The sequence below is a fragment of the Aotus nancymaae genome, unplaced genomic scaffold (genome assembly GCF_030222135.1).
Source record: "Aotus nancymaae isolate 86718 unplaced genomic scaffold, 86718_ANA_hifiasm-v0.15.2.pri h1tg000003l, whole genome shotgun sequence".
Classification (NCBI taxonomy): Eukaryota; Metazoa; Chordata; class Mammalia; order Primates; family Aotidae; genus Aotus; species Aotus nancymaae.
Window position 1 is genome coordinate 7,813,077 of NW_026988414.1, and position 24,446 is coordinate 7,837,522.

The 24,446-nt window shown below is 43.9% G+C and overlaps 1 pseudogene; it reads right to left on the bottom strand.

Moving 5' to 3' along the window:
• Positions 1-22,294: 22,294 nt before the first annotated feature.
• On the bottom strand, positions 22,295-22,657 carry LOC135274716 (small nuclear ribonucleoprotein G-like; annotated as a pseudogene).
• Positions 22,658-24,446: the final 1,789 nt, after the last annotated feature.

The window sequence follows — 24,446 nt, forward strand, 5'->3', positions numbered from 1 at the left end:
CAACCAAGGAAACAATCAACAAAATGAAGACAGCTAACAGACTGGGGAAAAAATCATGGCCAACCACATACGCGATAAGGGACTGACATCCAAAATCCACAGAGAACTCTTACAACTCAATAGCAGAAAAGCAAATCATCCAATTTTAAAATTAGGCAAATGACCCGAACAGATACTTCTCCAAAGAAGATATAAAAACGGCCAATAGTTATATGAAAAGGTGCTCAAAATCACTATAACAAGGAAGTGCAAATTAAAATTACCGTGAGATAGCACCTCATAGTAAGGATAGCTGTTATCACAGAGACAAGTGATGGCAAATGTGTGAGGATGGGAACCCCAGTACAACGTCCGTGGGAATACAGATTAGCACAGCCATTATGGAAAACAGTGTGGAGGTTCCCAAAGAAATCAAAAATAGAACTACCCCAGGACCCAGCAGTCCTTCTTCTGAGTATCTACCCAAAGGAGATGGTATTTATCCATTTTTGCATCTCAATAAAGAAATATCTGAGAGTGAGGGCCGGGCGCTGAGGTTCACGCCTGTAATCCCAGCACTTTGGGAAGTTGAGGTGGGTGGATCACAAGGTCAGAGGTTCAAGACCAGCCTGGCTAAGATGGTGAAACTCCATCTCTACTAAAAACACAAAAATTAGCTGGGCATGGTGGCGGGTGCCTGGAATCCCAGCTACTCGAGAGGCTGAGGCAGGAGAATGGCTTGAACCCGGGAAGGGGAGGTTGCAATGATCCGAGATCGCATCACTGCACTCCATCCTGGATGACAGAGTGAGACTCCATCTCAAAAAAAAAAAAAAGAAAGAAAGAAAGAAAAAAAGGAAATACCTGACACTGGGTAATTTATTAGGAAAAGAGGTATAATTGGCTGATAATTCTGCAGTCTGTACAGGAAGCATGGTGGCATCTGCTTCTGGGGAGGCCTAGGGAGCTTTTACTCATAGTGGAAGGGCAAAGCCAGAGTTTGTGTCTTACATGCCTGTAGTCCCAGCTACTCAGGAGGCTGAGGTAGGAGAATCACTTGAACCCGAGAGGCGGAGATTTTAGTGAGCCCAGATCATGCCACTGCACTCCAGCCTGGGCGACAGACCAAGACTCCATCTCAAAATAAAATAATAAAATAAAATAGATTTGCGGAAGAATCAGAGCTGCCTCTCTGAATTGGACCTTAAGGATGAGAAGGAGCCAGTCTCGGGAAGAGCTGTTCAGGCAGAGGGCACAGCATGTGTCAAGGGTCTGAGGTAGCAGGAGACAGCAAATAGAGCTGGAAAGCAGGAATTCCCAGGAAAGTGAGTCTGGAGACTCCAGCACAGCCAGCCAGGGCAGCGGGGATGGGGAACAGCTGGTCACAACGGCTGCATCTGCAGGTGGCCTGGATGGCCCTGAGGGATGAGGCCACAGCCCCAAAGGATCACTAGAGGGATTGGCATGGGTAGGCAGCTCCTGCCAAAGGGACCAGAAGACACAGCGGGTTTCTTGGCTGCTCATGGGACTGTGTTTATGTCCCCAGCACAATCCCCACGGTGAGTGACAGGTGACTACTCTAGTGAGGTCTCAGCCTGGGAAATAAGAGAATGACCCATTTCTCAGGACTCTGGCCTATGAACAGAGCTAGAGGAGCAGCAAAGGCTGGGGGCATTCAGTCATTCACTCATTCATTCAACAAAGACTGAGTGAGCTGACTGTGTCTGAGGCACAGTGCTAGGGATCAGGGATACAAGAGAACAGGAAGGACATAGCCCATCCTTTCAGGGAAATCAGAGTCTAGCAGAGGCTATGGACCTGAAAGCAAGTAAGCAAAATGCACTGCCTGTGAAAAGTTCCGGGCCCAGCTCAGTGGCTCATGCCTGTAATCTCAGCACTTTGGGATGCCAAGGCAGGTGGATCATCTGAGGTCAGAAGTTCAAGACCAGCCTGGCCAAGATGGTGAAACCCTGTCTCTACTAAAAATACAAAAAATTAGCTGGGCGTGGTGGCGCATGCCTGTAATCCCAGCTACTTGGGAGGCTGAGGCAGGAGAATCACTTGAACCTGGGAAGCAGAGGTTGCAGTGAGCCGAGATTGCACCACTGTACTCCAGTGACAGAGTGAAACCCTGTCTCAAAATAAAAAAAATGAAAATAGAAAAGTTCTGGATGGGGATTCCCAGGGCCCGGAGGAGCTCAGGGTACAACAAGCCCCAAGTGGGGAGGGGCATCAGGGAAGGCTGCCCAGGGAAGGCTGCCCAGGGAAGGGCTTCTGAAAGCTTGGAAGTCAGCGCTGTGGGGGATGGAGTGTGTGGATGGGGGAAGGGAGAGTGTTCAAGCAGGGGAAAGACCTGTGCAAAGACCCCAAAGGAAAGCACCAAAGGACCCTCAGTCTGGCTGGAGGTGGGGTCTAAGGGGAGGGAGTGGTAGGGGGGAAGGAAATGAATCAGCAGGGGTGCAGGGAGGAAGCTGTGGGAGGTGTTCGCTGAGGAATGCTGAGACCCGACCCCCTCCTCCTGCATTCCCACCAAGGTCATTCTGGCTGCTCTGGAGGCAGGAGGAGGCAAGGGAACCAGGTACAAATGACCCAGCATGAGACAAGGGGGGCTTGAGCTGGAGAGGAGGGGGACAGGGTCAAAATGTATTTCAGAGGTTCATGGATACATGCGGAGTTGAGCAAACAGTGATCAAGGATTATTGGCTTGAAAAGCAGAATATTGGGGGTGCCATTTGCCAAAAAGGGGAAACCTGGAAGAGAAATAAGTTGGGATGGGGGAAGCTCATGGTGGGGATGCTGTGCCTTCTTGACCCCAAGCTTCTTTGCTCCTTCAGGAAGCTCCCCACCCCAGGAGTCTTGGTAGAGCAGAGGTCAGGACCAGCGACATCATTTGCAGGGCAAATTATGCAAATTGCAAATGCAAATCCCCTGCAAAATGGAAATGCACAGCCCCTTGTTCAAAAACACTTGCAAATTTCAAGATGGTTTCCAATGCAAGACACTGGGGGGGGGGGGGAAGAAAAAAATATTTCAAGACGGTGACCACAGAGCATTGAACCAAATGAGAGGCTGCACGGGCCACCTGTCCCTGAAGTCGGCCCTGATACAGGCACTTACTGTCCCAACACTACTCGCGGCTCAGAGCCACAAAATGACACTGTAATACGTGGTATCTAAAACTATGGATTCAAGTGAGGATACCCAAGGATAGAAGGTGACAGCAAAGGAGAGGACCCAACACCAGCCTTGGGCGTTCAAACATGTAGACATCAATAGAGGAGAGGAATCAAGGAAAAAAATCCAAAGGAGCTAGAAATGAGTAAAAGCAGAAAGGTGTGGTGTCCTGGAAGCTGAGAAAGGAAAATGACTGAAAAATTGCTTGGCACCCAGCAAGGTGGCTCACGCCTGTAATCCTAGCACTTTGGGAGACTGAGGCAGGCAGATCACAAGATTAGGAGATTAAGACCATCCTGGCTAACATGGTGAAACCCTGTCTCTACTAAGAATACAAAAAATTAGCCGGTCATGGCACGTGCCTGTAGTCCCAGCTACTCGAGAGGCTGAGGCAGGAAAATTGCTTGAACCTGGGAGGTGAAGGTGGTAGTGAGCTGAGATCTCTCCACTGCACTCCAGCCTAAGTGACAGAGTGAGACTCCATCTCAAAAAAAAAGAAAAAGAAAAGAAAAAGAAAGAAAAAGAAAAACTAACGTGGAGAGCTGCTGAGAGGTTGAGGAACACGACCACTGGACAGGGGCCGTGGTGGGCTGGGGGTGGGTGGTGACATGCCCGGGGCAGTGCTGCTCAGATGTTGTGATAATTATACTAATTATTATTATTTGGGAGAGTCTCGCTCTGTTGCCCAGCCTGGAGTGCAGTGGTGGGATCACAGCTCACTGTAGCCTCAAACTTCTTAGTTCAAACAATCCTCCTGCCTCAGCCTCCAGAGTAGCTTCAACTACAGGCACGTGCCACCATGCCTGGCTATTTTTATTTTTATTTTTGTAGATATGGGGTCTCCCTATGTTGCCCAGCCTGGTCTCAAACTCCTGGGCTCAAGCAGTCCTCCCACCTCAGCTTCCCGAGTAGCTGGGACTACAGGTGCATACCACCACCCCATGGTTTTTTTTTTTTTTTTTTTTTTGCAGAGACAGGGTTTCACCACGTTGCCCCAGACTCAAGCAATCCATCCACCTTGTCTTCCCAAAGTGCTGGGATTACAGGCTTGAGCCACCACACCCGGCTATTGCTCAGATTGTAATGTGCACAAAATCACCTAGGGGTCTTGCGAAACTGCAAATTCTGATTCCTTAGGTCCAAGGTCTGAGACGACACATTTCTTTTTTCTTTTCTTTTTTTTTTGAGACAAAGTCTTGCTCTGTTGCCAGGCTGGAGTGCATTGGCGCGATCTCAGCTCACTGCAACCTCCACCTCCTGGGTTCAAGCGATTCTCCTGCCTCAGCCTCCCGAGTAGCTGAGACTACAGGCTTGAACCACCATGCCCAGCTAATTTTTGTATTTTTATTAGAGATGGGGTTTCACTATGTTGGGCAGGATGGTCTTGATCTCATGACCTCATGATCCACCCACCTCGGTTTACCAAAGTGCTGGGATTACCCAGCCGAGACGGCACATTTCTGACAAGCTCCCAGGCTCTGCTGCTGTGGCTGGTGGGAGGCTCACACCTTGAGTAGCAAGCTCCAAGGCCATGGGTTTCAAATTTGGCTGCATAGAAGAAACACCTAGAGAACATGGCCAGCATGGACAATATCCCAGACTAATTAACTCAGAATCCCCAGGGGTGGGGCTAAGACACTGGGAATTTCTTAAGTTCCATAGGTAATTCCAATGCACAGCCAAGGTCAAGGACTATTACTGAGGTGTTCAGAGCTTAAATTAGTGTGTGTTAGTCGCTGCAGATAGCTCTTCCTGTTTAATCCTTACATGGATATTATTATATATTTCTATTATGCACTTTATTCTGATCATTATCATAATGGAATACAATGGTTCTTAGAGTTTACCATTTATTGCAATGCATTGAGCTGGGTACTTTATATTCATTATCATCACTACTATCGTTATTTTAAAAACAGGAAGAGCTCTTGGAAGGATGGATAGGTGGAGCACAGAGGATTTTTAGGGCAGTGGAAACACTCTGTAGGATACTATAATGGTGGGGAAATGTCATTATACATTTGTCCAAAGCCATGGAATGTACAACCTCAAGAATGAACCCTGAGCTAAACTATGGACTCTAAGTGATAATGATGTCTCAATACAAGTTCGTCAATTGTAACAAAAGGACCACTCTTGTGGGGATGTGGCTGGTGGGGGAGGCTGTGACTATTTGGGGGCAGAGGGCATATGGGAACTCTTTATACTTTCCTCTCATTTTTCCTGTTAACCTAAAGCAGCTCTTAAAAAATAAGATCTTAAAAAAATATATAGGAAGAGCTAATGTTTATGGAAGGCTTGCCTTGTACCAGACACTGTGCTATGTGCTTTGCGTGCATTATCTTATCCCACAAATGAAGAAACTGAGAATCGGAGATTTAAAAAGCTGTCTCATGATTACATAGCTAATATGTGGTAGAGACAGTTTGCAATCTCAGATCTATTTCAAAGCCCATGTGCCTATCCACTATTCTCTAAAACCGTGTTTTTCAAACGTTTCTAATGATAAAGATGATTTGGCCAGGCACGGTGGCTCATGCCTGTAATCCTAGCAGTTTGGGAGGCTGAGGTGGGTGGATCACCTGAGGTCAGGAGTTCGAGACCAGCCTGGTCAACATGGCAAAACTGTCTCTATTAAAAATACAAAAATTAGCCAGGCAGGTAGGTGGTGGGCGCCTGTAATCCTAGCTATTTTGGAGGCTGAGGTGGGAGACTCGCTTGAACCTGGGAGGCAACAGAGAGAGACTCTGTCTCCAAAAAAAAGAAGAAAAAGAAAAACAGATATTCTGATACTTGTTTAAAAATACAGATTCCTAGGACCCTCCTCTGAGGAACCTGACTTAGTAGCTCTGAGGTGGGAGCCAGTCTCTATATTCTTCCTCCTCCCTCCTCGGCCCCTCCCGCCAAGATCCTTATTATCGGGCAAGCTTGAGGAACACTGCTATAATACCTAATGATAGGATTGTGGTATATGGTTTTATTGTTGACAATAAAGTTCATTCTCTTCTTTGTAAGAGGATTATCCAGCCCCACCCTTGCCCTGCCTCCTGGTAGGCGGGAGTTCAGCTCTCTGCACCTTTGCCAGGCTTGGCAGTGAGTTCCTCTGACCATTGGGAAGGGAGCAACATGACCCGTGCATGTCTGGCATAAGCTTTAAGTGCAGTTGCATGGTTCAGCTTGCTCACCTGCACTTCTACTCTCTATCCTGAGAGTGACATGTCCCAGAGCAGGGCTGTGCCTTCAGCCTGGGTCCCAGGACAAGAAAACACATGGGGTAGAGCTAACCTGCAGTCCTTGTGAGAAATAAAGATTTGTTGCTGTAAGCCATTGAGATTTAGTGGGGTAGATGTTGTTTGTTACATAGCACAGCTGACTAATACAACATTTAGTTACAATATTATTAACCACAGTGACATCTCTTGAGTACTTTTTACGTATGAAGCACTTTATACATATATGTGTATAGAGTCTCTAATCTTAGCAAAAATAAACTGCAAGCTCGGGATTATTATGGCCACTTTGGAGATGAGGAAACTGAGGCTCAAAGAGAGCTTTCCCAAAGTCACCCTGCCAGGAGCTGCACAGCCACCATCTGATCCCAAAGCTCTTCACCGCACAACTGAGCTTTCTTGTCCCCTCCCCTTCCCCCCTTTTTCCCACCTGCCCCCTCTGTTTTCTGCTATCAGTCTCAAGTGCAACCTGTTGGCAGAAACAGACATATGCAATATTTAATTCACTTTAATTAAAATATATTTTAGTGGATTTTTTTTCTGGGACGTAACTCATTTTGATGGGAACACACTGGATTTTAATGGGAAACCTATTAGAGGAACATATTGTGATCTTTAATGAAGCTGGGCTGCGTGGAGAACCACCTACAGGTAATTAGAAGCCCTCCAGGCCCTTGGGGAATAAGGTGAAATGAACTTCGGTTTGTTTAAGACAATTAGTGCAGACAATGATCTGGGAACGAATTAAATGGTCCTTGATTAGGAGCAGCTGTGCAGGTGGCGTCCTCAGGAAATGGGACACACAAGTGGGGCTCTTAAGAAAGAGTGATTATTAGTGCTTATCTGTTTATATTGGCAGCTGGCACTTCTGCAGGCTGGAAGTTTGATCAGGTGGCTCCTCCCTGCCCCACCCCTCCCTGCTGCCCTTCCTCATTGACACAGGCTCTTCTGGGTCTGCCAGGTGTCTCAAGGGGCCTTCCGGGATCTGATAGCAGATGGGTGCATCTATAATGGCAGAGCTGGAAGCTTCTATACTCCCACTAGTACATGGCTCCATATTGCTGGACACTTCTACGCTGATGGGATTGGCAGCCTCTATGTTCTTAAGGATGGTGGTTTTTTGTTGTTTTTTTTTTGAGACAGAGTTTCACTCTTGTTGCCCGGGCAGTGCAATGTTGCTGTCTCGGCTCACTGCAACCTCCACCTCCCGAGTTCAAGCGCTTCTCCTGCCTCAGCTTCCCAAGGCTGCGATTACAGGCACCCATCACCACCCCCGGCTAATTTTGTATTTTTAGTAAAGACGGGGTTTCACCATGTTGGTCAGGCTGGTCTCAAACTCCTGACCTCAGGTGATCCGCCCACCTTTGCGATTACAGGCACCCATCACCACACCCGGCTAATTTTGTATTTTTAGTAAAGACGGGGTTTCACCATGTTGGCCAGGCTGGTCTCAAACTCCTGACCTCAGGTGATCCGCCCACCTTGGCCGGATTACAGGTGTGAGCCACTGAGCCCAGCCAAGGATGGGTGTTTCTATACTAGTTAGAATGATGACGTCTATGCTTACACACATGCATGTGCTTACGTTTGCTGCTCTAGGAGCCAGTGTACTCCTAAAAGAGGCATTGCCCCTGTTCTGGCATGGGCTTATTCTATTCGTGCTGGACCACTGGGTGCATTCACAGCAGAAGGAATACTAAATAGTGCAGCATACAGTAGAGATAAGCATGCTTCTTCTTTACCCTGAATGATGGGAGGGAGGAGGAATCTTCCCCAGAAGAATGGGAAGGCTGCCTGGGAGAAGGGACATCTAGAGAGAATCCTGGTGGGAATCAGCAAGAGGGCAACTTCTATAGTGATAGAAATAGAGCTCGGCCGGGCGTGGTGGCTCATGCCTGTAAGTAATCCGAGCACTTTGGGAGGCCGAGGTGGGTGGATCACCTGAGGTCCAGAGTTCAAGACCAACATGGAGAAACCCGGTCTCTACTAAAAATACAAAAATTGTCCGGGCTTGGCGGTGCATGCCTGTAATCCCAGCTACTCAGTGGGCTCAGGCAGGAGAATCGCTTGAACCCGGGAGGTGGAGGTTGCGGTGAGCCAAGATCACGCCATTGCACTCCAGCCTGGGCAACAAGAGCAAGACTCCATCTCAAAAAAAAAAAAAAGAAGAAAGAACAGAAATAGCGCTCACAGGTGTGGCTGCTTCTATACTGATGGGAACAAAGGCATCTACAGTGGTTGAGCTGGGAGTGTCCAAAGGGACAGGAATGAGTTGATTTTTCTAAAGGAACTGGTGAGTCTACACTGGCAGGGAAATGTGTTCTGTGCAGGTATAGATGGGCACTTTCCTACACTCGCATAAATGGAAATCTTGGCATTTGCTAGAATTAGTGTTTCTGTAGATGGGCATGTCCATGCTGGCAAGGATGGGCATATCTATACTGGCAGGGGTTAAGTCCTAGAAAAATATGGAGCTTGTGCACTGAAAGGGATGGGCGTTTCTTCATCGGTGGGGATGTGGCTTCTACACTGGTATCTGCCATTTCCTAACTCTTTAATTTTGAGACAGAGTCTCGCTCTGTCATCCAGGCTGGAGTGCAGTGGCATGATCTTGGCTCACTGCAACCTCTTCCTCCTGGGTTCAAGCAATTCTCATGCCTCAGCCTCCCAAGCAGCTGATATTACAGGCGCGCGCCACCACGCCTGCCTAATTTTATATTTTTAGTAGAGACGGGGTTTCACCATGTTGGCCAGGCTGGTCTTGAACTCCCAACCTCAGGTGATCCGCCTGCTTGGCCTCCCAAAATGCTAGGATTATAGGCATGAGCCACCACGCCTGCCTGGCACATTTCTTAACTCTTGACCAGTAAACTAGAGTGATCCCACTGATGTGTCCTCTGTTTCAGACCATTCCCTGTGTGTAGGGCTACTTGGCTCAGAGCATAGGGCCACCTGCCTATTGGTGGAAGAGGCAGTTACACTGTGGGGGCACGGAGACACAATGGTGACCTGTATCTGCCCAGGAGGTGACTATGAGGGAAACCCCCATCCTGGGGAGAGCCCAGAGAAACTCAGCTCAGCCCAGACCCCAGAGTGGATTCCAGGCAAACTTTCTGGTACCCAGAACCAGGGAGGCTGGGGAGGGTGGCAGCCGGGACCCCGCATCACCACCCAGCCACCCAGAGCCCCTTCCCTAATCCCCTCTCAGCTCCAGCTCCTGGCAGGGGCTGCTGCGAGATTCCCCATGCAACCCTGACACAGGGCTGTAGCTAAAACATTGGTCTGGCAGTTTTCCCTCTTTAAGTTGAAGTGTGATGTTGGCAGGCAGCGAGCTGTGGTGGCAGGCTGCCAGGGGGAGCATGTGTTGGAAATCCTTGTCCCATGTTGCAGCAATCTGGGGCTCCCCCACCCGCAAACTGCTCCAGAGCCAGCCAGCCCTGGGGACCAGAGCCTTGCGCTGATGGGGAGCAGCCACCGAGATGAGGGGCCTGATGAAGCAGAGGGGCTCAGAGGACCAGGAAGAGGGAGACAAGCATGAGTAGAGATCATCAGAACTGAGATGGAGCCACAGAGAGACATGGAAACAGAACAGCCCGTGACAGAGACTCAGAGAGACACACAGCCAGAGAGAAACCCAGAGACCTGTAGTCGGAGAGGTCCAATGAAGACTGAGAGAAAACTGAATTTAAAACAGACAACGACTGGGCGTGGTGGCTCACGCCTGTAATCCCAGCACTTTGGGAGGCTGAGGGGGATGGATCACTTGAAGTCAGGGGTTTGAGACCAGCCTGGCCAACATGATGAAACCCTGTCTCTACTAAAAATACAAAACTAAGCTGGACGTGGTGGCTCACGCCTGTAATCCCAGCACTGTGGGAGGCCGAGGCAGGTGGATCACTTGAGGTCAGGAGTTTGAGACCAGCCTGGCCAACATGATGAAACCCTGTCTCTACTAAAAATACAAAACTAAGCTGGGAGTGGTGGTGTGCGCCTGTAATCCCAGCTACTCAGCAGGCTGAGGCAGGAGAATTGCTTGAAACTGGAAGGCAGAGGTTGCAGTGAGCCGAGATGGTGCCACTGCACTCCAGCCTGGGTGACAGGAGCAAGACACCTTCTCAAAATAAATAAGTAAAAATAAGGAAGAGAAGAAGCACAGAACAGTGAGCAAAAGGGACAGACTGGGCACAAGTTCTGTCTCTAAATCGCCAGTTTCAGAAATATATATACGTATATATTCAGATACATGTATACTATCTATAACAAGAAAGAGAATCCTCAGTGGACCAGAAACTTTGGAGTTCCGGAAAGATGGACAGTAGACAGGCTTGGATTGACAGAGGGGTTCACAGAGAGTCTGCCACAGGAGGAGAGACCTGCTGTGCAAGGCGGGGCCGGCTCCAGGAGTGCTCCAAGCTCAACGCCAGCAGAACCAAGGAATACTCAGACCAGCGGGAGAGCCTGGGGCAGTCATGAGAGTTAGTGGTTGAGGGGGTTTAGAGCAGCCAGGTTGGCCAGCCCTCACTGCCCGACTGCCCCTAGCACCCCCATTCCGCCCGTCCCTCATGCTAAGCAGCCAGCAGCAGAGGAATGTGCCCACTAGCCAGAGCTGTGCAAGGGAATATTTAGGTCTGAGAGTCAGAACATGCCCTCAAGCAGCGGCCCCCGAACTTTTTGGCACCAGGGACCAGTTTCAAGGGTGGCAACCCTTCCATGGAGGGGGTGTGGGGGAGGAATGGTTTTGGGGTGAAACTGATCCACCTCAGATCATCAGGCATTAGATTCTCATAAGGAGAGCGCAATCTACATCCTTGCACGCTCAGTTCACAATAGAGTTTGCACTCTTATGAGAATCTAATGCAGCCGCTGACCTAATAGGAGGTGGAGCTCAGGTGGTAATGCTTGCTGCGCTCCACCCACCGCCTGCTGCTCAGCTCAGTTCCTGACAAGCCACAAACCAGCTCAGGTCCCTCGGCCCGGGGATTGGGGACCCCTGCCCTAGAGTATCTAATGGCACACTGGGAAATGGGAAAAACATCAACTTCCATCTCAGACCACTAGTAGCACTCCTTCACGGTGAGTATCAGAGGCAAGCCCTTGAGGTCAACACCGCGCTTCAGAGGCAGGCAGACAGGAATTCCCAAAGCAAAGGTGGGGGAAAACCAAGAATGCCCAAGGATGTGAGCAAAGTCGACCCCGAAAGAGAGGCATCAGGCTTCACAAAGAGAAGACCTGAGACCCAAGCAAACAGACTGAAAGAGCAAACACAAGCCAAAGAAGACCTTAGAGTGTGCAATTACGATCCCGAGGGAGATGGGAGAAGATAACACATTCATGAATTGAGGACAGGTTGTTCCTAAAATGAATCACTAAAAGATCTTGGAAATTTAAAATAATTGTTCAAATGTAAAACTCAGTAGGTTGGCTGAATAGTAGCATAAATACAGCTAAAGAGAAAATTGGAATCAACTTAAAGACATGCAGCCCCTATGCCTCATTGAGGTGTTCGCTTAGGGAAGCCCTCGTGTGTGTACGGAAATATGTATAAGTGTTCACTGCATAGGAGGCTGAGGCAGGCGGATCACGAGGTCAAGAGATTGAGACCATCCTGGCCAACATGGTAAAACCCCTTCTCTACTAAAAATACAAAAATTAGCTGGGCGTGGTGGCGCCCACCTGTAGTCCCAGCTACTCAGGAGGCTGAGGCAGGAGAATTGCTTGAACCTGGGAGGCGGAGGTTGTAGTGAGCCGAGATTGCGCCACTGCAATCCAGCCTGGGTGATAAAGTGAGACTCCCTCTCAAAACAAAGACAAAAACATATATGGAGAGTGCATACCCAAAATATGTAAAGAATCCTTACAATGTGGTAAGGCAAAGATGGAGAAAGATTTGAACAGAAATTTCACAAAAGAAGATACATGAATGAGAATAATTACATGAAAAGATACTCCTCTCATCCTTAGAGAAATGAAATTAAAATAATAACAAAGTACCACTACACAGTAAACTTAGAAAAAAACTGGCATTACCAAGTGTTGGCAAGGATATGGGCAACTGGAACTCTCATAGATTGCTGGTGGAAATGCAAAACGGCACAGCTACTTTGGAAAACAGTATGTTATCATCCTATAAAGTTAAACATAACTGTACTTTAAAGTTAAACTTATAAAGTTAAACATAAACTTACCCTATAACACAGCAATTCTACTTCCAAATATTTATCAAAAATAAATCAAAATATATGTCCACATAAAGATTAATACACAGATATTTGGCCAAGCATGGTGACTCACACCAGTAATCCCACACTTTGGGAGGCCAAGGGGTGCAGATCACCTGAGGTCAGGAGTTCAAGACCAGCCTGGCCAACATGGCGAAACCCCATCTCTACTAAAAATACAAAAAAATTAGCTGGGCATGGTGGCATGCGCCTGTAGTCCCAGCTGCTTTGGAGGCTGAGCCAGGGGAATTTGCTTGAGCTCCAGAGGGGAAGGTTGCAGTGAGCCATGATCACACCACTGCACTCCAGCCTGGGAGACAGATTAAGACTCCAACTCAGAAAAAAAAAAAAATGCACACAGATATTAATAATTGTATTATTCAGAATAGCCCTAAACTGGAAGCAACTCAAATGTTTGTCAACTAGTAAATGGATAAATGAATTGTATTATCCATACTTGGGAATACTACTCAGCAGTAAAAAGTATGAACCATTTATAACACATGCAAAGACATGGCTGAAACTCCAAAATATTATGCTAAGCAAAAGAAATCAAACATAAAAGACTGTACTGCATGATTTCATTTACAGAATATGCCAGAAAAGGCAAAACTATAGTGACAGAAAGCAGCTGTTGTCTAGGGCCAGGGCAGGGGCAGGGGCTTGATTGTAAAGGGATAGTAGGAAATTTTTTTGGGGGGCAGAATTGTTTTATATCTTGATTGTGCTGGTGGTTACAGAATTTCTCACAATAACCAAAGTCATCATATGGTACTAAAAAATAAGTGAGTTCTATCGTATACAAGTAATCCCTTAATTTGTAATAAGTGAGTCCTATCCTATACAATGATAGGACCCATTTATTTTAAGTGTACCATTTGACGAAAAAGGTAATTGGAAATCTCAAAGACCAGGCTGGGCGTAATGGCTCATGCCTGTAATCCCAGCACTTGGGAGGCAGAGGTGGGCAGATCACTTGAGGTCAGGAGTTCAAGACCAGCCTGCCCAACATGGTGAAACCCCATCTCTAATTTAAAAAAATATAAACATTAGCCGGGCATGGTGGCAGGCGCCTGTAGTCCCAGCTACTCAGGAGGCTGAGGCAGGAGAATCGCTTGAACCCGGGAGGTTGAGGTTGCAATGAGCCGAGGTTGCACCACTGCACTCCAGCCTGGATGACAGAGTGAGACCTGTCTCTAAATAAATAAATATCACAAAGATCAAATTCAACTTAGTTGTTACCTGTGGAGAAGGAAGAAGGGGGATCGAACAGGGAGGAAAACAGAGCTGTAACTGTCGTGATAATGTTTTGTTTCTTAAAAATAAAGATCAGAATGAAATATGGGGAAATGTTACAATCTGACAAGGTTGGGTGATATGAACTAGTGTGTTTAGTATATTACTTATTCTTTATATTTTTCTGAATTGTGGAAATATTTCAAAACTGCTCTCGAAAGAATGAATTAGTTTAAAATAAGCCAAGGGATTCTCTCAGACTGTAGTGCAAAAACCCCAGACAACTAACTGGCACGGAGACTACACATAGAAGTTTCAATATTTATCTAGTACTTAGCAGAAGTTCTGTAAGGAGAAAATGGAGAAAAGATCATCAATCAATCAATCAATCAATCGAGGAATTTCCTCAAAGTGAAAAGAGCAAGAATCTTTAGATTGAGAGGATCAATCAGGTGCTAAGTAAGAGAATTTGCTGAGGCAGGGGTCTAGGTGCAGGCATTCCTGGACACAGGTAAAATTTTCGTGAGAAAAGGCTTGAGAGAGAGACAGAACGAGACTGCTTATTCTCAGAGAGATAAGAATCAGATTGGCAAATGACTTCTTTAACAATATTGGAAGACAATGGAAAAAGAGATTCAAATTTCTTTGGAAATTATTTTGATCCTAAGATTATATACCTAACCTAACTAGACTTCAAAAGTGAGAGGAGGCCAGGCAGATGGCTTACAGCTATAATCCCAGCACTTTGGGAGGCCAAGGCAGGAAGATCACCTGAGGTTTGAGGAATTCGAGATCAGCCCGGCCAACATGGCAAAATCCTGTCTCTACTAAAAATACAAAAAAATTAGCCAGGCATGGTGGTGTGTGCCTGTAGTTCCAGCTACTTGGGAGGCTGAGGCATGAGAATTGCTTGAACTCGGGCAGCCGAGATCACGCTACTGCAGTCCAGTCTGGGCAACAGAGACAGACTCTGTCTCAATTTAAAAAAAAAAATTGAGAGGAAAATGAAGATGTTTTGGACAGATTCTATCTGAACAAATTTATTACTCACAGACTCTAAAGAAACTGCTGGAGACTGTATTCAAGAAAAAGAAAGTGAATACAAGACCAAAAAAGACATAGAGTACAGGAAACAGTGATTTTAAAAAAAACAGTAAAATTTTCTAGCTAAGTCTAATAATTGGTGAATAACGTAGCAGCAACAGCAGCAGCAGTAGCAATGATGGCGGCAACCATGGAGGAACTAAAACCGCAGATAATTTCAATGCGGAATGTATTCAGGAGTAAGGACGGGGAGTGAAAGTGTCATTAACTTCTTCAAGGAGAGGGACAGAAACATGGAGGAACTCTAGACATACATAGACAAATGCAAGTTTAAATATGTCTTAAACATTTACTGGAAGGAGATTTCTGTTTCTTGGTAGGATATGGTAGGTTATGGCTGGTCAATCCCCTCACTTCATTAATTAGGTAAAATGGAAATAAATTGCAAAGTCATTAAAGGCATCACTGAGCTATGGTAATGAGGACAAGATGAACTAAAATCCAGAGAAGGAAGAATCCTTCCTAGGTGACTTGGTGATCATGAGACTGCCTTTGCAAAATTATGACTGAGACAGTAAAAGAGCTCGATCTTAATCGACTCCATCTTGCTTCTAACCTCCAAGCTGTCCTTGTTCATTCTTGGGCATAGGCTGAACTAACTTTGAGAAAAACTTAGTTTATAGTTTAAAACAAAGTTTAAAGTTTAAAACAGCCCTTTCCCAAAGCGGACCTCCTTCTCGCCTGGGGACTAGATCGCCTTTGTAGGACTAACAGTAGCCACAAGATTAGAAATTACGGTTTAGGAGTCATGCAGCTGGAGACAGCAAGACTCTGACCCTCCCTAAACTGTTCCTGAGATCAGTGCTTGAGATATTTTGCAGACGCTGCACTTGATGGATCAGCTGGCAACACCCAGATCAATAAACTGGCTCATCTGATCCTGTGGCCACCACCCAGGAACTGACTCAGCACAAGAAGGCAGCTTCAACTCCCTGTTATTTCATCCCTGACCAATCAGCACTCCTGGCTCACTGGCTTCCCCCAACCTACCAAGTCGTCCTTAAAAACTGTGTTTCCCAAATGCTTGGGGAGACTGATTTAAGTAAGAATAAAAATCCAATCTCCCACACAGCCAGCTCTGCATGAATTACTCTTTCTCTATTGCAATCCCCCCGTCTTGCTAAATCTGCTGTGTCTAGGCAGCAGGCAAGGTGAACCCCTTGGGGGGTTATAATAACTGTTCTCCTCTCTCGTAGCACTTCCCAGTTCTAAGCTTGGACTGAAGATCTTGCTTGGTTCAGGCTGAGAGGTTCTGCTGAAGGAAAGAGAAGTCAAAAAAGCTTTTTGGTGGCTTTCTTATAGTGCCCATGTGATGGGTGAAAATTCAAGGCATTCCCAATGTATGTGGCTGGTGTTCCTTGCAGAACATTTTTTCAGTTCTGAGGCTGTATGGAGGCTGAGTGGCTGAGCCAAAAGCTTCTGGAAAGTGGAGTGAAACCTCCAGTGGTTTCACTGTGCTTAGTCTCACCAGAAGGAAGGGGACTGCCACAAACACAGGGATCCCCTCATCAAGAGACTAAAGAACTAAGCTCAAACCACCACAGGGAGGATCTGAATCTCTCACCATCATTTAGAGCTGACAAGATAGAGATCTTCCAGTCTCTCAATCAGAAGCCCGGGAGAACCAGACCCCAAGAACAGGAGTGAATAAGAGATAGGCTGAGACTAAAAGTGCCACTCAGCCTTGACCTACCTCAATCCCTGATTCTTCTGAGGTGATCAGCTCCTCCATCCTGTCTACTTAACAAAGGAATGGGGAAATCTTCATCTGAAGCCTCTATGATTCTTTTATGCACAATGTGTGGCATAATTTTTTAAATTATTAGTTATGATGTATAGTGACAGGAAAATGTGACCAATCAGTAGAAGAAAAAACAAAAGAAGCAAAGCCATAAATAAACTAGATACTGGAGTTATCAGACAAGGGCTTTAAAATAACTACAATTACTGTGTTAAATAAAATTGTGGAAAAGATGGACTAAATGAATGCAAAGATGGAGAATATCAACAGATATTTGAAATGTACAAACATAATCAAGGGAACATTCTAGAATAAGAATATCAAAACTAAGAAACTCATTAAATGAGCTTAACTGTAGCTTAGATACAGCTGAAAAGGTAATTAGTGAAGAGGGAAATAGGCCCAAAGAAAATATTTAGATAGGTCAGAAACATGGAAAAAGGCAAATGAATGGAAAATACAGAAAAAAGACAAAGACATAGGTGATACAGTGAAAAAAAACGCCTTCCTCTCTTTCCTCTATTATCATTGTATAATTGTGGTTCCAGAAATAGAGAAGAAAGAAAAGGGAGTAGAAAAACATTTGAAGAGATAATGACTGAGAATTTTTCAAAACTGCAAAAAGGGAGTAACCAAAAAATACAGGAAGTTCAGCAAACCCAGGAGGTTAAAAATAAGGAAAACCACATCTAAGGGCATTATAGATAAATTATTGAAAACAAAAGATAGAGATTATCTTAAAACAGAAAGAGACACAGGGAGGAAAAAGACACATTACCACATCTTCAAAGACAGTAAGATGTAAAGCTCACTTTTCAATGGAAATCACAGAAGACAGGACACAGCATAACGAAATTGTTAAAGTACAGAAGGGAAAGTTCTGGCAACGTAGAATGCTACACACAACAAAATACTCTTCAAAACTGAAGGTGATGTCCTCTTAATGTTTCTCCAAAAATAAAAAAAATACTGAAGGTGAAACAATAATATTTCAAATATACAAAGGCTGAAAAATTTATTGCCAGAAGCTTCACAGACTAAAGAAGACTTATTCAGATCAGGAAAATGAGTCCAGCTGGATATACGGAACTTCAGGAAAGAATGAGGAATATAGACAAATACCAGGGTAAATATTTTAAAACTGTTTGTAACAATGATAAAAATGTGTTGTGAGGTTTATAACGTATATGAAAGTAAAGTGATATGATAACAATATTACAAAGATCACAAAGAGGTAAATGGAGTTAAATTATTTACTTCAGCAAACTGTATCATTTAGGAAATGGTAAAAGGACCAAGTTAATACCTACAGATGTGGGACAATAGCAAATGGTCTAATATACCTACAATTGGAATCCCAGAAGTAGAAGAGAGAGAGAAGAAACAGGTCAGAATAAATATTTGAAGACATAATGACTGACAATTTCCCTAAAATTAATGAAAGACAACAAATAACAAATCACAGATCCGAGAAGCTCAGAGAATGCCAAGGAGAATAATTTTTTTTTTTTTTTTTTTTTTTTTTGAGACGGAGTCTCGCTCTTGTTACCCAGGCTGGAGTGCAATGGCGCGATCTCGGCTCACCGCAACCTCTGCCTCCTGGGTTCAGGCAATTCTCCTGCCTCAGCCTCCTGAGTAGCTGGGATTACAGGCACGCGCCACCGTGCTCAGCTAATTTTTTTGTATTAATAGAGACGGGGTTTCACAATGTTGACCAGGATGGTCTCGATCTCTCGACCTCGTGATCCACCCGCCTCGGCCTCCCAAAGTGCTGGGATTACAGGCTTGAGCCACCGCGCCCGGCCGAGAATAATTTTTTAAAGAGAAAATTACATCATATTCAAACTCCTGAAAATTTAAGAGAAAATCTTGAATCTTACAGGCAGCTTGAAATAAAAGGCACATTACATTCAAAGGTACAAAGATGGGAACTATAGCAGATCTCTCAGTGGAAACTACACAAGTTCAGAAGTTCTTAAAGTAACATCGTTAAAGTAGTGAAAGATAAAATACCTGCCAACCTTGAATTTTCTACCTAGTAAGAATATCTTTCAAAAAACTTAGGAGAAATAAGAACTTTTTAGGCCAACAAAAACTGACAATATTTATTACTGGCAGATCCTCACTGAAGACACGTTAAAAGAACTTTTTTAGGTAGAAGGAGTAAGATTGGATGTTAGTTCCCTGAAAATCTCACATTAAAATGTAGTCCCCAGTGTTGGAGCTGGGCCTGCTGAAAGGTGTTTGGATCATGGAGGAGGATCCCTAACGAATGGCTTAGCAGCATCCCCTGGGTGATGAGTGAGTTCTCACTCTGGCAGTTCACATGAGGTCTGGTTGTTTAATAATGTGGCACCTCTCTCTTCTCTCTCTTGCTCCCTCTCTCATCATATGATTTGCCTGCTCCCTCTTTGCCTTCTGCCATGATTGCAAGCTTGCTGAGGGCCTCCCCAGAAGCAGACTCTGGCATGATGCTTCCTGTACAGCCTGCAGAACTGTAAGCCAATCAAATCTCTTTTCTTTATATGTTATCCAGTCTCAGGTATTCCTTTACAGCAATGCAAAATGGACTAACACAATACCAGATAGCAGCTTGGATCTGTACTAAGAAATGAAGTGATGGAAATAGCCTAAATTAAATATAAAATTCAATGTATTGTGGGTTTATAGCATATGTAAAAAGTAAAATGTATATTAAAATAGCATAAAGGATGGGACAGAGAAATCAGAAGTATACCATTCTGCGATCCTTACACTACACATGAAACAGTATAATATTATTTGAAAGTAGACTGATATCAATCATATATGTATATAATAAACCATAGGAAAACTACTAAAATATTTTTGAAGATGTATAAATAATAAGCCACTAGTAAGCATCATAAAAACATCAATCCAAAATAAGTAGGGGGTGGGGGGAAGCAACAGAACAGACGGAACAAATAAGAGCTAGCAAAATGTTATATTTGCCTTCGGCCATTTCAATGATTTTATTAAGGCACATAGTCTAAATGCACCAAATAAAGAAAAATATTGTAGGTTGAATTTTTTAAAAATAGCAAGACCCAACTATATTCTGTCTACAAGAAACCCACTTAAATATAAAAGCATAGACAGGGTAAAAATAAGAATGAGAAAAGATAGACCTTCCAAACAAAAGGAAATGAAAATTAGAGTGACTGTATTAATATCAGACACACTAGACATCAGAACAAGGAATATTACTGTGGATAAAGAAGGAAATTACCTAACAATAAAAGAGTCAATTCACCAAGAAGACATAATAACATATAACAGCAGAGGTTCAAAAATACATGAAGCAAAATTTGGTAGAATTGAAAGGAGAAATGGACAAATCCACAATTATACTTGGAGGTTTCAACATTTTCCTCTAGTAATAAAAATAATAAGTAGATAAAAAAACAGAAAAATTATAGACAAAATATCATGAAACTTCACCTTATTAAATTTTAAAGAATATCCCATCCAGCAATAGAAGAATATATGTTCTGTTTGGGTGCACATGAAACATTCATCAAGATGGACCATATTCTGAGCCAAAAATTGAAAATAACTGAATGTACACAAAGTATGTTATCATATGTAATGGAATCGAACTGAAGATCAATAATAGGCTAGGAAAAAATACAAAAATGAAAAGATCAATAACAGAAAGATAACTGGAAATGGTTGGAAATGAAATCATACATTTATAGATGACCCCTGGGTCAAGGAATAAGTCACAAGGGAAATAAGAAAATATTTTAAATTGAATAAAATGAAAATACAACATAATGAAATGAAAATGAAAATACAGTATATCAGAATTTATTGGATGCAGCTAAAGCAGTATTTAGAGAAAATGCATAGCATCAAATATATGTATCAGTAAAGAAGAAAGTTTCAAATCAATTATCTAAACTCCTGTCAATAAACCAGAAAAAGCAGATCAAATTAAACACAAATCAAATAGAAGAAAATAAATCATAAAGATATGAGCAGAAATGAATTAAATTGAGAGTAGAAAAGTGATCAAATGAAACTATTAGCTTGTCATTGAAAATATTACTAGCATTCATAAATCTCTAATCAACTTGGCCAAGAATAAAGGGAGAGAAGATATGTTACAAATATTAGAAATGAAAGCTAGAGTATGACTTTAGATGCTACAGACATTATAGAAATAATAAAATAGGATGTGAGGGCGATCTGGCTGTGACATCTGTCACCCCATTGATTGCCAGCGTTGATTCGGCTGATCTGGCTGGCTAGGCAGGTGTCGCCTTCCTCCCTCACCGCTCCATGTGCGACCCTCCCAAAGCTGCACGCTCAGTCGAAGAGGACGACCATCCAAGGGTATACGAGTAGCTGCGCTCCCCTGCTAGAACCTCCAAACAAGCTCTCAAGAAATAATAAAATAATTTGACAGGCCGGGCACGGTGCCTCATGGCTGTAATCCTAGCACTTTGGGAGGCCGAGGCAGGCAGATCACGAGGTCAGGAGTTTGAGACCAGCCTGACCAACATGGTGAAACCCCATCTCTACTAAAAATACAAAAATTAGCCAGGTGTGGTGGCACACCCTGTAATCCCAGCTACTCAGGAGGCCCAGCTACTCAGGAGGCTGAGGCAGGAGAATCACTTGAACCCAGGAGGTGGAAGCTGCAGTGAGCTGAGATTGAGCCATTGCACTCTAGCCTGGGAGACAGAGCAAGACTCTGTCTTAAAAAAAAAAAGAAAAAACAAGAGAATTTGACAAACAATGCTATCTTCATAAATTCAACCACTTAGATTTAGACAAATTCCTCAGAAAGTATCAACTATCAAAGCCCACTAAAGAAGAAATAAATAAGCTGATTAGTCCTATATCTATTAAGGACATTGAATTCATAGTTACAATGTTAAAACTTACGGCAAAGATAACTTCAAGTCCAGTTAGCTTTATTGGAGAATTATACCCAAAACTTAAGGAAGAACTAACACCAATTACATACAAACTGTTCCATAATGTATAAGAATAGGGACCTAGACAATACCATCTTGGACATAGAAGGGGACAAAGATTTCATGACAAAGATGCCAAAAGCAATCGCAACAAAAGCAAACCTTGACAAATGGGATCTAATTAAATGTAAAACCTTCTGCGCATCAAAATAAACTATCAACAGAGTAAACAGACAACATTCAGAATAGGAGAACATATTTGCAAACTAAGCGTCTGACAAAGTTCTAATATCCAGCATCTGTAAGGAACTTAAACAAATTTACAAGAAAAAAACCATTAAAAAGTGGGCAAAGAACATGAATAGACACGTGCAGCCGACAAGAATACGAAAAAAAGCTCAATATCACTGATCATTAGAGAAATGCAAATCAAAACCACAGTGAGACACCATCTCACACAAGTCAGAGTGGCTATGATTATAGCGCTTGTTTGCTTGTTTGTTTTTTGAGATGGAGTCTCACTCTGTCACCAGACTGGAGTGCCAGGCGTGATCTCGGCTCACTGCAACCTCTGACTCCCTGGTTCAAGTGATTCTTCTGCCTCAGCCTCCCAGTGGGATTACAGGCACATGCCACCATACCCCACTAATTTTTGTATTTTTTTTTTTGATTATTACAAAAGTTTATTTAACAAAAAGTCTAATATGAAAATGTACATGACCTAATTTTTACATTATAGTAAAATAGGCCCTATGGAGAGAGGACATGGGTTTCTCCGCTGAACAGCCATTATTTATACTCGTTCCAAGGCTTCTAACATGATGATACTATTTCCTCGTATTACCACCATTCCAATATTGTTCTGTTGTCCGCTAGTTGCCATCTCCACACATTCATCTATCACAAGATTCATAAAGGGATCAAATCCCCACATGTCCATATTCCTTGGACATGTCTGCCACCATTTAATTTCAATGATAACTTCTTGTCCATAAATTTTTTCAACTCGGGAGGGTGAGCTTTACTCATGATGGCTACTCCGCGGGCACCAATTTTTGTATTTTTAATAGAGACGGGGTTTCACCATGTTGACTAGGATAGTCTCGAACTCCTGACCTTGTGATCTGCCCGCCTTGGTCTCCCAAAGTGCTGGGATAACAGGCGTGAGCCACCGTGCCTGGCCTAGAGTGGCTATTACTAAAAAGTCAAGAAGTAACATGCTGATGAGGTTGTGGAGAAAAGGGGACCCTTATACACTGTTGGTGGGAGTGTAAATTAGTTCAACCATTGCATATCCATACGGATAAAAATGAACCTCAAGCATACCTTTCACCATACTCAAAATGAGTCATAGACCTAAGCGTAAAACCTGATACTGTAACACTCCTAGAAGAAAACATATGTAGAAATCTTTGTTACCTTGGATGAACAAAGATTTCTCAGCTATGACACCAAAAGCGTGAGAGAAACAAAAACAATACATTGGATTTCACCAAAATTAAGAACTCCTCCTCTTTTTTTTTTTTTTTTTTTTTTTTTTGAGACAGAGTTTCGCTCTTGTTACCCAGGCTGGAGTGCAATGGCGCGATCTCGGCTCACTGCAACCTCCGCTTCCTGGGTTCAGGCAATTCTCCTGCCTCAGCCTCCTGAGTAGCTGAGAACTCCTCCTTTTTAAAAGACACTATTGTTTTTTGGTTTGTTTGTTTTTTGTTTTTTGAGACAAGGTCTCACTCTGTAGCCCAGGCTGGAGTGCAGTGGCAAGATCTCGGCTCACTGTAACCTCTGCCTCCCACGTTCAGGCAGTCCTCCTGCCTCAGCCTCCCTAGTAGCTGGGACTACAGGTGTGTAACACCATGCCTGGTTAATTTTCGTAGTTTTAGTAGAGACAGGGTTTCACCATGTTGGCCAGGATGGTTTTGAACTCCTGACCTCAGGTAATCCACCCACCTTGGCCTCTCAAAATGCTGGGATTATAGGCGTGAGCCACCGTACCCAGCCTAAAGACAGTATTGAAAGAATGAAAAGACAAACCACAGACTGAAAGAAAATATTTTCAACTTGTATATCTAATAAAGGATTTGCATCCAGGATAAGAAGAAACTCCCAAAATTTAACAATGAGAAAACACACAACCTAATAAAAATATGGTCTCAAGATTTGAATAGATGGGAGAAAATATACCAAACGAATTGTTTCAGCTCTTTATTGCTGAGTACCAAATAACTCCCAAACATGCAGGAATGCAAAACAGTAATGACTTATTATTTCTCAGTATTGTATGGGTCAAGATTTCTGTCAGGGCTGGGCTAGGTGGTCCTTCTGCTCCATGTGGTCTCACCTGGTGACCCTCACTTGGTTGTATTAAGTATGTGGCTGGGCTGGAAGCTTCAAGAAGCTTTACTTACATCTGGCCCCTGCTCAAAGGCTCTCTCCACACTGCGTCCCATCATTCAGTCTTGTGTGAACGTCTATACTGCATGGTGGTAAAGTTGCCAGAGCACAATGTTGAAAGCTGCTGGAACTGCTTAAGGGCCAGGCAAGGAATTGGCACTATGTCACTTCTGCCACATTCTGTCAGCCAAAGCAAGTCACAAGGCCAGCCTGGATTTCAGGTCAAGGGAATTAGACCCCACTTCTGCAGGCACATGCACTCACAGGGACAGGAAGAATTGTTGGCAACCATATTTGGAAACTCTACCACACCAATGATAACAATTAGAAGGTAGTATTTGTACAAACGTAGAAAAATTAATTTAGATAAAACATATTAAAGGAAAAAATACAACAAACCACCAGAAAAATAAAACTTCTGTGTAAT